We start from the raw sequence: 12,480 nt of genomic DNA on the forward strand, positions 1-12,480 counted from the left end.
ATGCATACACGTTGATGACACAACCCTCTTGTCCCAATGTTGCTTTTATCTGTTTTACAAATTGCCTGCTACCCCTTACCCATGACCTACTTGCTCCATAAGATTTTCTTTGAAAAAAGCATACTATGGCTAAAAAGTAGTTTGGAAATCCCTGGAAACAATGAGTTCCAGAACCTCTTCCAGCTCTAACAAGTCATGATTTTGATGCATTGAGCTGACAATTCGAACTTGGCCTTGGTTACTCCATTTTAACTCCATATTGACAAAAGGAAAGCAGTGAACAAAGACAGTTTCCCCCCACCCCACGTTGCTGCACACAGGTGTGACTTGGTGGAAACCGTGGAACTCAGCCAGGTGTTCAGTTCTCTAGTGCAGTGCTCTGTCTCCAAGCTCTGCTTCCTGTTCTTGAATAGTGATTTGCCAAAATAGAAACACCTGGTCCCAGCACCTTGCAAATGGATTTTTCATTTCAGCATTTCAAAATACAATCATATATTGATGAAGGCTTTCTTTGGAAAGTCATTTGTCTGAAATCTGTAATAAAAAACCTCATTTGTCCTTTATATATTCATAATGGTATCTGTTGCTTCATTCCTCTACTTTCTTCTCCTTTTGTTTTATCTGTTCATTCATTTATTTTAAAAGCATATATTTATGGAGCATCCATGTGTCCAGCATGAGATATTAGCAGTGAACAGAATTAACTAGTTCCTGCAATTATGGATCTTGCCATCTAGCTTGAAGACATACTAACAACAAAAAGTTTTCAAAATTTCAAATTCTGGTAAGGACTCTGAAAGAAACCAATAAGGTTCTAAGATGGAGACTCTGTAGTTCGTGATTTTAAAATGAGCTTTGAAATCATTTTGCCAGTTCATCATTTATTAGCTGTGTGATTGTGAGTAAGTTATTTAACTTATCTGGGCCTACTTTCTAGACTTGTTCTGAGGATTAAATGAGTTGCTATAGAAAAATGCCTAATATATTCTAAGTGCACATAGAAAAGTTCCTGACACATTCTAAGTATCCAGTAAGCATTATTTATGTATTGATATTGTTGCTTTAGAGAATCTCAGGGAGTCAGCTAGTTTGGTCATCATTGTTTCCATCTTAACACCATCATCACTGTCATCCACATACACTTACCTCATATACGTGCTTTGTGCAGAGGATTTACAAAAGTAGACATGGTGCAGTTCAGGACTTAAGAATATTGCAATCTAGTTAAAAGACGGAACGTAAGGATTAAAAGAAAATAGCAAGTGAAGGTAACATATGCTATGTACCAGATGTGTGATAAAGATAATATGCCCTACAGGACTGGAGTAGAGAGAGCAGTTATGTGGGCTTCTGAAGGGAAGGCTTCATAGAGGAAATGGACCCTTAAGAAGGAGGGCATTCCAGGCTGGGAGAGCAGTACCAGGGAAGATGTGGAGGCGAAAGAGTGAATGTGAAGTTCTAGAATGGAGAATTTAATAGAGGAGTAGAGAGGGATTGGTTAGAAAGGGGGTCCCACAATATTAGTTAAATTACTCAGTAGGCGCTGGTTAGTATTAGTTATTCAGCAGTTCAGGAATTCTGAACTGCGGTGGTCAAATAAGATTTCCTTGATTCATGTCCTGAGGCCCACTACTCCATGTTTTACTTTATTTCACATGCCCATCATTGTCAAATGGCTAATTGTTCTCTAGCTGGTGGCGCTACTTGTTATCCTGTGCTCTCCAGCCTGTACTCCCACTGCACATTTTGATCACGTTAATATTTCTCAAGCACCATTTTGTCATTTATTTGCTTAGGAAGTTTTTAGAGTTTTCTGTTGTTTATAACTGTTTCTCAGCTATTAGTGTGCATAAAAGTTACTTGGAGTTTTTTTTAAGTGCAGGTCACATATACCACCTTCAGGTAAAATACTTCTGGCATGGAGCCTGAGAATTGTAACAGGTGCCCTAGGTAGTGCTCATTCGGGTAATCAAGAGGCTCTGCTTGAGGAAAAATGGTATAAAACTAAGAATTAAAGTTTCTTAACTTGCCACCTAGAATTTGCTTTATCATGCCTTTTCAACCTCATATTCCTCTATTACCATTAATACATCTTTTATTTGAGCCAAATGGGGCATTTCCTTTTCCACATATTTAGCCATGCTCTTTTTTGTTTTTTTGTCTCTTTTTCATTTATGTGGTTCCTTAAGCCTCAGTGTCATTACTGTCATTTCAAGAAGTCCACATCCTGGCTTCTGTCAGTCTTGGTTCAGATGTGTCCTGAAAGCATCTTTATTTACTTGGAGACAGGCTCCAAGTCTAACTGGTCCTTCTATCTAGTTCCCCACCTAAATGAGCACCTTGAAAATGATTCAGTTCATTTGAGTCCTTTCTTAATTCATTCATTAAATATTTACTGAGTGCCTGCTATGTATGACACCCTGTTCTGAGTGCTGGTGATAAAGTAGAAAAATAAAAAACACTGACAAAATCTCTGTTTTCATGGACCTTACATTCTAGTGGGACAAACATAAATACTTAAAAGTGTTTTAAGAGTAATCTGGTAGTGTTATATGGATAAGTTAGGAATGGGAAAGACCAGTGAAGGAAACTAATTAAGGAACTGTCGCATTGAGTGGGAAAGTCCAGTGAGGAAAGAAAATACAAAGAAAATAGCAAGAGTAGTGAAGGAATGACCAGCAGTATTTGGTTGGGACCAGAAAGGTATATTTAATATTTGAGCCTTTTGAGAAGGAACAAATAAGTAAAAAGTTAAGGTATAAAGGTGATACTTTGGGAAAAATGTATTTTTAAATGTTTTGGTGATCTTTTAGATGATTGATACTGATAATGGAACATTCAAGTAAAAATGTTCAATAGCAATTAGAAATATGGAGGTTTTATAAAAGTCCAGCCCTCTCTTCTTTTCTCCTTATCCAATTCATTATTTCTATCAGTCTCAGCTCTTCTAGAGCCAGAAGCCTCCCAAGAAATATTCTGTGTCTCATTTATTTGATTTTCTGGGGATGTGGCATGACTCCATGTCCTGGCCCATCTCTCTGTCCTCCAAGTGTTTGTATAGAATGAGGCCTAGGCCTAGCCCCAGAAAACTGTATCTAATCATAGCCCTCCTTAAAAGTGTTCTAGCTGAGTGGGAGTTTGGTTTGGTGGAGGAACTAGGAATGCATCATGATTGATCTAGAGTCCTTTAAAATTGGTTATGGTGGTGAGATGGTTGAGATTCACAATATTCTCTATGTGATAATCACTGTGGTCATTTATGATTCTTGGGAAAACATGCAAATTTTGGAAAAGCAGATTGTTAAAGCATTGGCATAACACATAGGTTGGGAAACTGCTTATGTAGCCTGGGAAATAATCGTACAGACCAGAGGACTCAAATAATACCCCACATCCCAGCCATCAGTAAATACAGTGTGAATGTGTGTATGTGTTATATAAAATTTTGTGGTCTGACTTCCCCAGTAGAAAGTGAAGTCCATGAAGGCAAGGTCTTTGTTTCTACTATCTCCCTAGCCAGTGCCTACAACATAATATATGCTCACTAAAATTTGTTGAGTAAATGAATAGTATGAAATATTTTATTCCACATTTTGCTTAGTAATTGTGACATTGGCTCTGTCTTCAAGAAACTCAGGAAATATTTTATTCCAATAAAATTATAAACCTAACACCCAAGCATTAACTATACTTGATTGAATGTTACCTTAAAAATGCCATTACGAAAATAGAAACTTTATTCCTTAACTAGTTTAGAGACTTGTAAGCTTTAAAGGCTAAGGACACTCCTCTTTAATGGCTCTAGTGTGGTAATGTTGTGAATGTAATCTTCTAAAATTTAGCATTAGCAAGACACTCAGATAAGATCAGCTAGTAATTACATACCAGCTGTGGTCAAATATACCAAGAATATATTTAAGGTAAGGGTTGGATTACCTCCATTAATATGCAGAAAGTTGCTTTCTTAAGACAGCAAGAATTATTTGAGTCATATCAGCATATGAAAATTTACCGATGTTAAGGGCTCACGGACCAGAGCTATTGCTAAGGATATTTACATGATTTAGAGAATATTTCAATTTTCTAAGGATTGAAGGGAAAGATTGATATGATCAAAGCAGTCTGTGTGGCAGGTTATTTTGGCCTAGTGATGATTTTTATAGAGTAGCAGAGAAAAACAAAGTTCGTCTAATGGAAAAGAAGAATTGGCTGCAGTGCATAAGCAAATGTTTCTAACATCTTGACCATTTTGCAGTTCAAGTCTGTTGTATCATAAAGGTATTGATAACATGATATACACAGAATCAGTATATCATTTAGTTCAGTTTGAATTTGATCTGCCATCGTGAAGCTAAAGGGTAGCCAATAAAATTTTGTAAATGACCCTCTATTCTATAATGTCTTGATGGATTTTAATAAAAGCAGATACATGGTAGAGAATGCTGAGATTCATGTTTCTTTTGAAGAGAACCTACAGTTAATTGAACCAAGTTTGTTTAGATTTAGTAAATAGAATATATATAATAATGAAAGTCAACTCAGTATTTTTGTTAATTACATTGTTTGGCAAAGAAAACCAGCTACTGAATAAAGTTAATTATGGCTATGCTTGAATTATTTTCATTAATTTTTCAAATTATACTGAATATTAGGGGGAAATTAGTTAAGAGCATGTTCTTGCTTTATTTCCATAAACCCTAACTAGCTTCTTTAAAGGGGTATATGTGATTTCAGCGATAAAATAATCAAATAAAGGTTTGTATGTATTTTTATCGATAGAAATTTCTCCAAGTTCAACTATAGTTTTATCCAAAAATCAAGTTCATAGTTGAAAGGCAAAGACCTACTGGAATAGTTAATAAGCATATTCTACTTCTGCATTTGCTGCAAAAACTAAATGCAAACTTCTCTGTGACTTACAGAGAATGCATAGGCTGGATAAACTTTCATCTGCTTCAGGGTCAGGGCTGATTCAATCTTACTGCAAGTTTATGAGAGTGGCTGATGCAATACAGTTGTTTCTAGTAAAAATCAGACTAGCTCTAAGGAGCCAATCTAAGTCAGTCTCTGGGTAAAATTCTATGAGAAACAGACTCCAACTCAGACACAATTGTAAAGCCTGATATAATAAGGACTTGCAGCTGATTTAATCCTATTGAAAATCTTTAAGCAACCATGGGACAAAATGGTTTCCACATTGACAGCAGTGGAAAGAACCTTGGATTTCATCAGTATGAAGAGTAGTTACCTTGTACACACAGTAGCCACTTTTTTTAAGAATTAACATCATGGCCATTCCAAAGCAGCTTGTTGTTTCTGATATAGAGGCATCTGTTTTTATTAAGGTCCAAGTTCCCAGAATGTGTTGTTTTATTTTTTTAAAATTGAATTCATTACAAAAAGCAAACAAGTCAAACCTAACCTCAGAAGTTAGTATACATCAATTAAATCTAGAATAAAATGACCAAACTTTAGTCGCGAACAAAAATGACCAACCTATTCCAATTTATATGTGACAGACAGAGAGAAAGAGGGAGAGAGAAAATGAGAACTGTTTCTGTGTTAAGACCTTGTATGTAAAGTTTCACCTGGAATTAATTTTTCCATGAATTTAGAAGCCCCTGAAAATAAGCTTATTCTGTGAAATCATATATGTGTAAGAGGACAGACAGACACAAAAGTTTAAAGGTCAACACTGCAGATAAAATCTCAGTAACTAAGATTTGAACTTAGCTTGTATAGGTAGGCTGGTGTGTATACTTTTTCTTGTTTGGTTTGCTTTATCATATTTAAACAGACACTGATAATGATCTAGGTGTTATGGTCAGTTTAGCACTAGAACTGGTCTCTTTTCATAATTTACAACTTAAATGAGAACAGTAGACCTAGCTTGCATTACAGTAAAACACAACCTTGCCTGGACTCTCTCCGTGCTTCTCTTATTGCAGTTAGTACTATTCTTGAAATGTGAATATTTGAACTGATACTTAGCAGGTAGTAGTGGCCTTATACTGTTACTTCAAAGAGCCAGAAAAGTAACTTCATGAAAGGGAAAACTGGAAACTACTATAGTCCTTACCATTCTATTTGTTAAGCAGTGATGGGTATCATTAGTTCTGCTCTTTTGCATAATTACTGCAGTATTGTGAAAACTTCTTTTGCCATCCAACTGGGAACAATTATGTTATGTGGGATCTTGTATAACATTTGGCTTAGAGAAATAAAATTTAAAAAGCCCTTGTTTTTAAGCACTCTGTATCTGTAGTACCCAAATGCATACAGTGTTTCTTCAAGTTTGTTTTTCAAATAAAAAATAACATGGATTAGTGACACTGAAGGTTTTCTCATATTGAAGTCAATGTATTCTTTATAATTTTTTTAGTTAATTTAATGTCCTTAAATTTTACTTGGCACATCACTGAGTTGCAAGGGTAATGCATGTATAAAATGATAAAAATTTATGAAGTACAATACCAATCACTGAAAAATTGAGACTTAAAAATATGCTTTTGTTGTTTACTTGATTGAAATCATCAGGTAGAAATGAGGTATTTCTGATTGTTAATTCATCGGGTAGAAATATCAGGTAGAAATGAGTTATTTCTGATTGTTAAAGTAATTTGCTGTTTATGTAAAACTCCCAGAGTATCTCTGTATTAAAGGCATAAAACGACTTCTCCCAGCTGCACCACCCGACCCCATACCAAAAACCAAACTTATGAAAATATAGTAGAAGAGTATGCTTACAGATATTTACATAATGATGTGAACTTTTTTCAAGTTTATTCAAATTATTTCACATAATGGTTTCAAGTTTAGAAAAATTCTCCCTTGTAATTCTAGTATTCGATACCATTAAAGTACTATACCCATTTTTTTTTATTATATTTGATTTTGTAGGATCTTTCTTTGAAAATACTACTGCATTTCATCAGGGCAGTAAAATTAGAATAAATGTCATAGTGATATACAGATGTGATTGTCACTATGCTTTTGTGGTTTCACACTTGACTTTTTCATAATTTATAAGATTTGAAATATGATCCCATGATTGGCAAAAGACACTTTGATCAAGGTTAATGTGTAACTGTTGCATGTTAGAACTATTATTTCAGTTTTGCTGTTATATAAGCATAGTTATCATAAGATAGGAAAGTATGTTAATATGTTGGTGTATAGTTAAGATTTCCTTGGACAAATTAAAAGAAAGTGAATTGAAATATTGGAATAAATGCTTATTACCCTTTCTTGTCAGCCATCAAAACCAAAATTTTGTTTTAGCCCTTGTTATTTTCCAGAGACTGATTTCTACGTAGATCTCCTTAAAATTTTGAATATCCATAATTTGCAGCATTCTTATTAATGAAGCTGACTTTTGAATGTGCTCATAAAAATGTTGATAAGGCCAAAGAAGAAATTTCAGTCAAGCTTATCTTTCTCTCCTCCAAAGTGCTACTGAAGAATATCTAAATATGGTTTTAGCCACCACTCTTGAGGTACTGTGGCTCCTACCAGACTCCTGAGTGAGTGGACTTACCTATCTCTGCACACTCAAAGGAGGAATCAAGCTGCAGTGCCCTCGCTGCTAGTGCAGCTTTCAGCACCTTCTCCATGATGGCTAGTATCTGTGTCATATATAGCTGTGAAAGGGTGGGGAAATGCCCTGAAATGATCTAAGAAGTAAACTGTCAACTTGACATGTTTTCCTAGCTATTGAAAATCTTCTTATATTGAAACCCATTGATAGTGAAACTGTAGAATTCCTCTGATTTAAGTACCATCTGGTTGTGTTCAAGGCTTTAAAGCTGTTATCTCCGCATACAATTTCAGAGTCCTATACTTTTTTTCTTCATCAAACTATCCATTTTTAAGCCACAAATATTTTTCCAGCTCTTTTCTGATTTTATCTAAAAGTATATTTTAACAGTATTTAAATAGTTCTTAAACAATAACAATTTATCTTGATAGATGGCATGCTGTGTTTTTTCATTTTATTTTAATTAGCCATTGTGGAACCAAATTCTCTTTTGTTTTAGTCTTTTGAATATTGTTTAATTATAGTTATCATGCCAGATATCTTAAAGGTTATTTTACCAATACAGTTTCATTTAACATAACCCATATGGAATCAATAGCCCAGTTTCCTAAAGTGAATGCTTGGAAAATCTTACATTCATATGTTAAGAGTACACATCCTTTCCTCATTAGTTGGAGAGTACGGGATTTTGGCACAGGTTCTGTGTGGAAGCATTGTGCAGCTTTTATATGGATTTTGTTTTTAGCCTTTGATGACACTGTTTAGAATAGGAAGTATCTAATAAGTAAAGCATTTTGTCTCAAGTGCTGCCAGTGTGTTTAATATATGCCTGGAGGTCTGAAACATTATCTTCTTCACTACAGTAATATGCATTTAATTCTCTGAAAGCAGAAGGTCGAACTTTTAAAAGGGACGCAAAGTACATTTTCAAACAGAATAATTCAAAACATATGGAAGAGGGGACCAGAATAATATACAGTTGGTTTTTATGGTTTAATCATGATCATGTTAATGCACACCAGTAGCTAATTAAAGAAAACTTTTATTGTTCATTTTAAATGAGTTAGGTAAAGAGTGGGAGAGATGATGTAACAGCACTGCCCAGAGATACATACATGTTTCTGCCTCGTTTACTAACAGGAAGCAGATACTGCTATTTTTGACAACTTGAATTATTAGTCCCCTTGGACAATAATAAAGCAAAAGTTATTTTCAAACTTACTACATTGTGAACTTCTCTTTTTCACAAAGGAATACTAAATTGATGCCCAAGTTTAGGGCTTAGAACATGTAATTAATTATAAAACTTTTCTCCGTAGCAGGCCAGGTACTCTTCTATGTATGATGGATAAATGCAGTGAACTGGTGACAAACCAATGGATTTTTAAATATGTCTCAGAAATCACCAGCTTATTTATTTCAGTTCTACAAATAGTGTGGAAACTTAGAAAAATGGATAAAGTCTTAGCTTTTAACCCAGTTTGAACAACTTAGTTTTCTAGTACTATGAAAGTTGTGCTTTTCTTTTTCTCTCAAGGAGAGTCAGTCTTTCATCTCTGGGTCATTGGTTCAAATTCCATTCTGCTCAGTAGTGGCTAGAATTAGTTACCATCTGACTTCTGTTCAGTAACCTACATGATCCCAGATGATAGCTGCCATCCCACCCCCTGTTGGCTATTTATATCTCAAGATCAGGCCACTTGACATTCACTAGAGTCTAATGTGGCAATCTCAACACATTAGGGCCGGACACTAAATTTCTTTATCTTCACCTACAGATGGTCTCTTTTGTCATGTTAACACTGATGGAGAACACTTAATTCACTTTAAAGAAGGAGAGACTAGATTTTAAATACAAATCCGGAAACCAGAAGAAGAAAATATAAATACTCTGTGCATAGAAAGCATAGTATCATATAGTTAATTGTGGTTGCTTTTCCTGACTGAGAGAATGAAAGTAGTTGAGTTCTTGATTTGAGTTTGCCATGGAGCTCAACATAAAGGCGTTTTGTTATGCTGTGTACAGATACTTAGTTTGTAATGCTTCAAACTGTGGCAGTAAATCCTAGACTACTTATTACTTCATTTCATTATTTTTTCACATATAATTTGAGAATTCCTAGTTGATAATGGATTTGGGGGTATATTTGAAATTTTTATACTAGGGATAACTAAAAGCTTTACGGTTAAACTGTCAGTCTGATAAGTGCCTTAATTATTCTTCACTGAGTTTTTGTATTACATATGTTTATTTATTCAGTCAGCACATAGTTGCCAAGCTGTACTATGTGACAAGCAGTATGGTGTGTGCTAGGAATGCTAATGGTCATTCTCCCTTACCACAGCCTACCGCCTCTGACTGACCTTGGGCCTACTGATTGATGTGTTTAAGCCTCAGTTTCCTCAGTTGTAAAATGGGATAACAACCCTTCAAAGGGTTGTAATACCTAGTAAAGGAAATGTATATAATGTGCTAACGATGTTTGGCAAATAATAAACATACTCAGTGGTATCTTATTTTTTTATCTTCAATTACAATCTCTGAAACAGAACACAGTGTGAAAAGTGCTATAATAATATTAGTGTGTTACAACAGCATAAAAGCTGGAAAGAGTAGCACCATTTGGAAGGATGAAGAATGTTCACAAAGGTGACTTCTTTTTTTAACTTACCTTACTGAGTATTCAATAAGTTAATCCATTTAATGCTGCTGTAGCAGCTCTGTGGGTTGGTATTAATGTCCCCAGTGAGAGAATGAGGACCCAGCAGAGACAGAGGATTACTTGGAAGTATGATCAGACCATAAGGTGGAGGATGTAGATCAGGAAAGAGCCCATGAATGTATCTGAAAAGACCTTAAAGAGTACAGCATATGGGGAGTCTGTGTCCACATATATTTACATATTAACAGTCAGAAATTCTAGTCTGCACAGCAACTTTTTTCATTTACTTTTCTGTCAGAAACTGACATACCCTCAAACATTAATGGATCCTCTTTTCAATGTGCCGGGCGTTGCATGACTCCTTAGTGATTACTAAGAAGCAAAAATTATATGGTCAGTCCCTCCAGCAGTTCTTCACCTAGTAAAAGAGACAAACACATAACATCTCCCAATTATTGGAAATTTACTGTATGCCAGGTACTGTTCTGACCTCTTTAGACACATCAGTTCATTGAATCCTTATATTAACCCTTTGAGGTCAAATTCATTATCCTTATTTTACAGATGAAGTTATGTAGCCTTAGGTTCATTATTTGTCCAAAATCAATTAGAAAGTGTTGACCTTAACCCTACATCTGACTCCAAATCCTAAAGATTATTTTAACACTATCTGATGCTGCCACCTCAAAACATTTGGGAGAAAATAATACACTCTAAAATAGACATATGAGTAAAGTCCTAGGATCACCCAGAAAGAAAAGAGGGAGAGAACAGTGTCATTTGTTGTGAGTGTGGATGGGTAGCTAGATGTTCTCCCACTAGGGCAAGCTCAGAAGGGGCCATCCAGGCAGGGAAACAGCACCATAGAATGGTTTAAAAGACTGTGATGTCTTCAAAGAACACAGAAAAGTTATTTCACTTTCAAACAGCTCATGCTGGATTTTTCAAACAGCAGTGTGTATCTCCCTCAACAACTTTAAAATTAGTAAGAAATATTCTTTGAAAAATTTTAATGTTAACAATCCTTTAACATTTTCACAAGCATCTTATAATAATTTGTAGCATGTGGAAAAATGATACTATACTTAACAATTAAATTAAGGATGAGCCTGAAACATGGTCAGCAATGTCCAGTACTTTAGGGAGTGTTTTTTCATTGCCTGTGGCATAGCCTTTTTCAAAATTAGTGCAGCCTTTTTGGAAAGGTATTGGCAATATTTGATAACCTTACATATACATAGTAATTCCACTTCAAGGAGCCTGCCTAAGGAAATACCATTAGATGTTTGTCATAGATGTTTGTTGGCAAAAATTGAAAACTTTAATGCCCATGCATATGGGTATAGTTGACCAAACTGTTCCTAACACTAAGTGAAATACTATACAGATTTTTAAAGTAGCATTTATGAAGTGTATATTAGCGTGTAAAATAATTGGGTTACAAATTTGTCTTCACAGTATGATTATAACCATAATGGGATAGGGAGGGGGGAACAGGTAAGGAAAAAAAGACTGAAAAGAAATGCACTATTACCATTGCTTATGTTTGGTGATAAGATGGGGGTTTTTTCCTCAAAATTTTCCATGGTTTCTTTAATGAATTTGTATTACTGCAATGAAAAAGCAGGTGAAACGTGTAGAGGTCTGGAATAGCCTATCCCAAACTGGTGGTTGGGAGGCCCAGAAAGGGGAACCAAAGAACAAAGCTGGAGGTCTTGGAGTTGTGCTGCCACAGGATCATGACTGCCGCTGCCGCCAAGCTGCTCTTTGTCCTCTGCAGAGGGGATAGTTCACGGAACATTTTGAGAACAAGTAGCCTTTAGTGCACAAAGGAAAAATCCACCTTCGAGGGCTTTGTTTACTTATCTTCTGCCTGATCACTTACGTTTACTCTTGTTTGAAGTCCTATTGTTGTGGAAAATAAACATTTTGAATGGTCTACATTATTTTAGGTGACTTTTCTTTGTCCTTCATAATTTAGAACTACTGACTTTTCCCTCTCTTACTATTGAAAAGCCTATAAATCAGTTTTATAATGACAAGGGTAAATAATATAAGCTACTCCTATCTAAAATATAATTTCAACCAATAGTAATCATGATTTAGAAACAGTTTATTGTACTACATGGAAGAAATCACTGTAAAGAAACCAATATAATTCTTTACAGAGGCATTTTTTAATATATACTACTTTGTATCAGTCCAAAGAAAGAATGTCTGACACTCAAAAGTATATTTTAATGATATAAATGCACATTTGATGCTTTTTCTCAAGTTTTT

At 35.1% G+C, this 12,480-nt stretch overlaps 1 protein-coding gene across 8 annotated transcripts in view; it reads left to right on the plus strand.

The window, feature by feature from the left end:
* VPS13B (vacuolar protein sorting 13 homolog B) overlaps window positions 1–12,480 on the plus strand; it is an 861,603-nt gene that overhangs the window by 622,099 nt on the left and 227,024 nt on the right. The window lies entirely within an intron of this gene.

The sequence above is a fragment of the Manis javanica genome, chromosome 2, assembly GCF_040802235.1.
Source record: "Manis javanica isolate MJ-LG chromosome 2, MJ_LKY, whole genome shotgun sequence".
NCBI classification, from domain to species: Eukaryota; Metazoa; Chordata; class Mammalia; order Pholidota; family Manidae; genus Manis; species Manis javanica.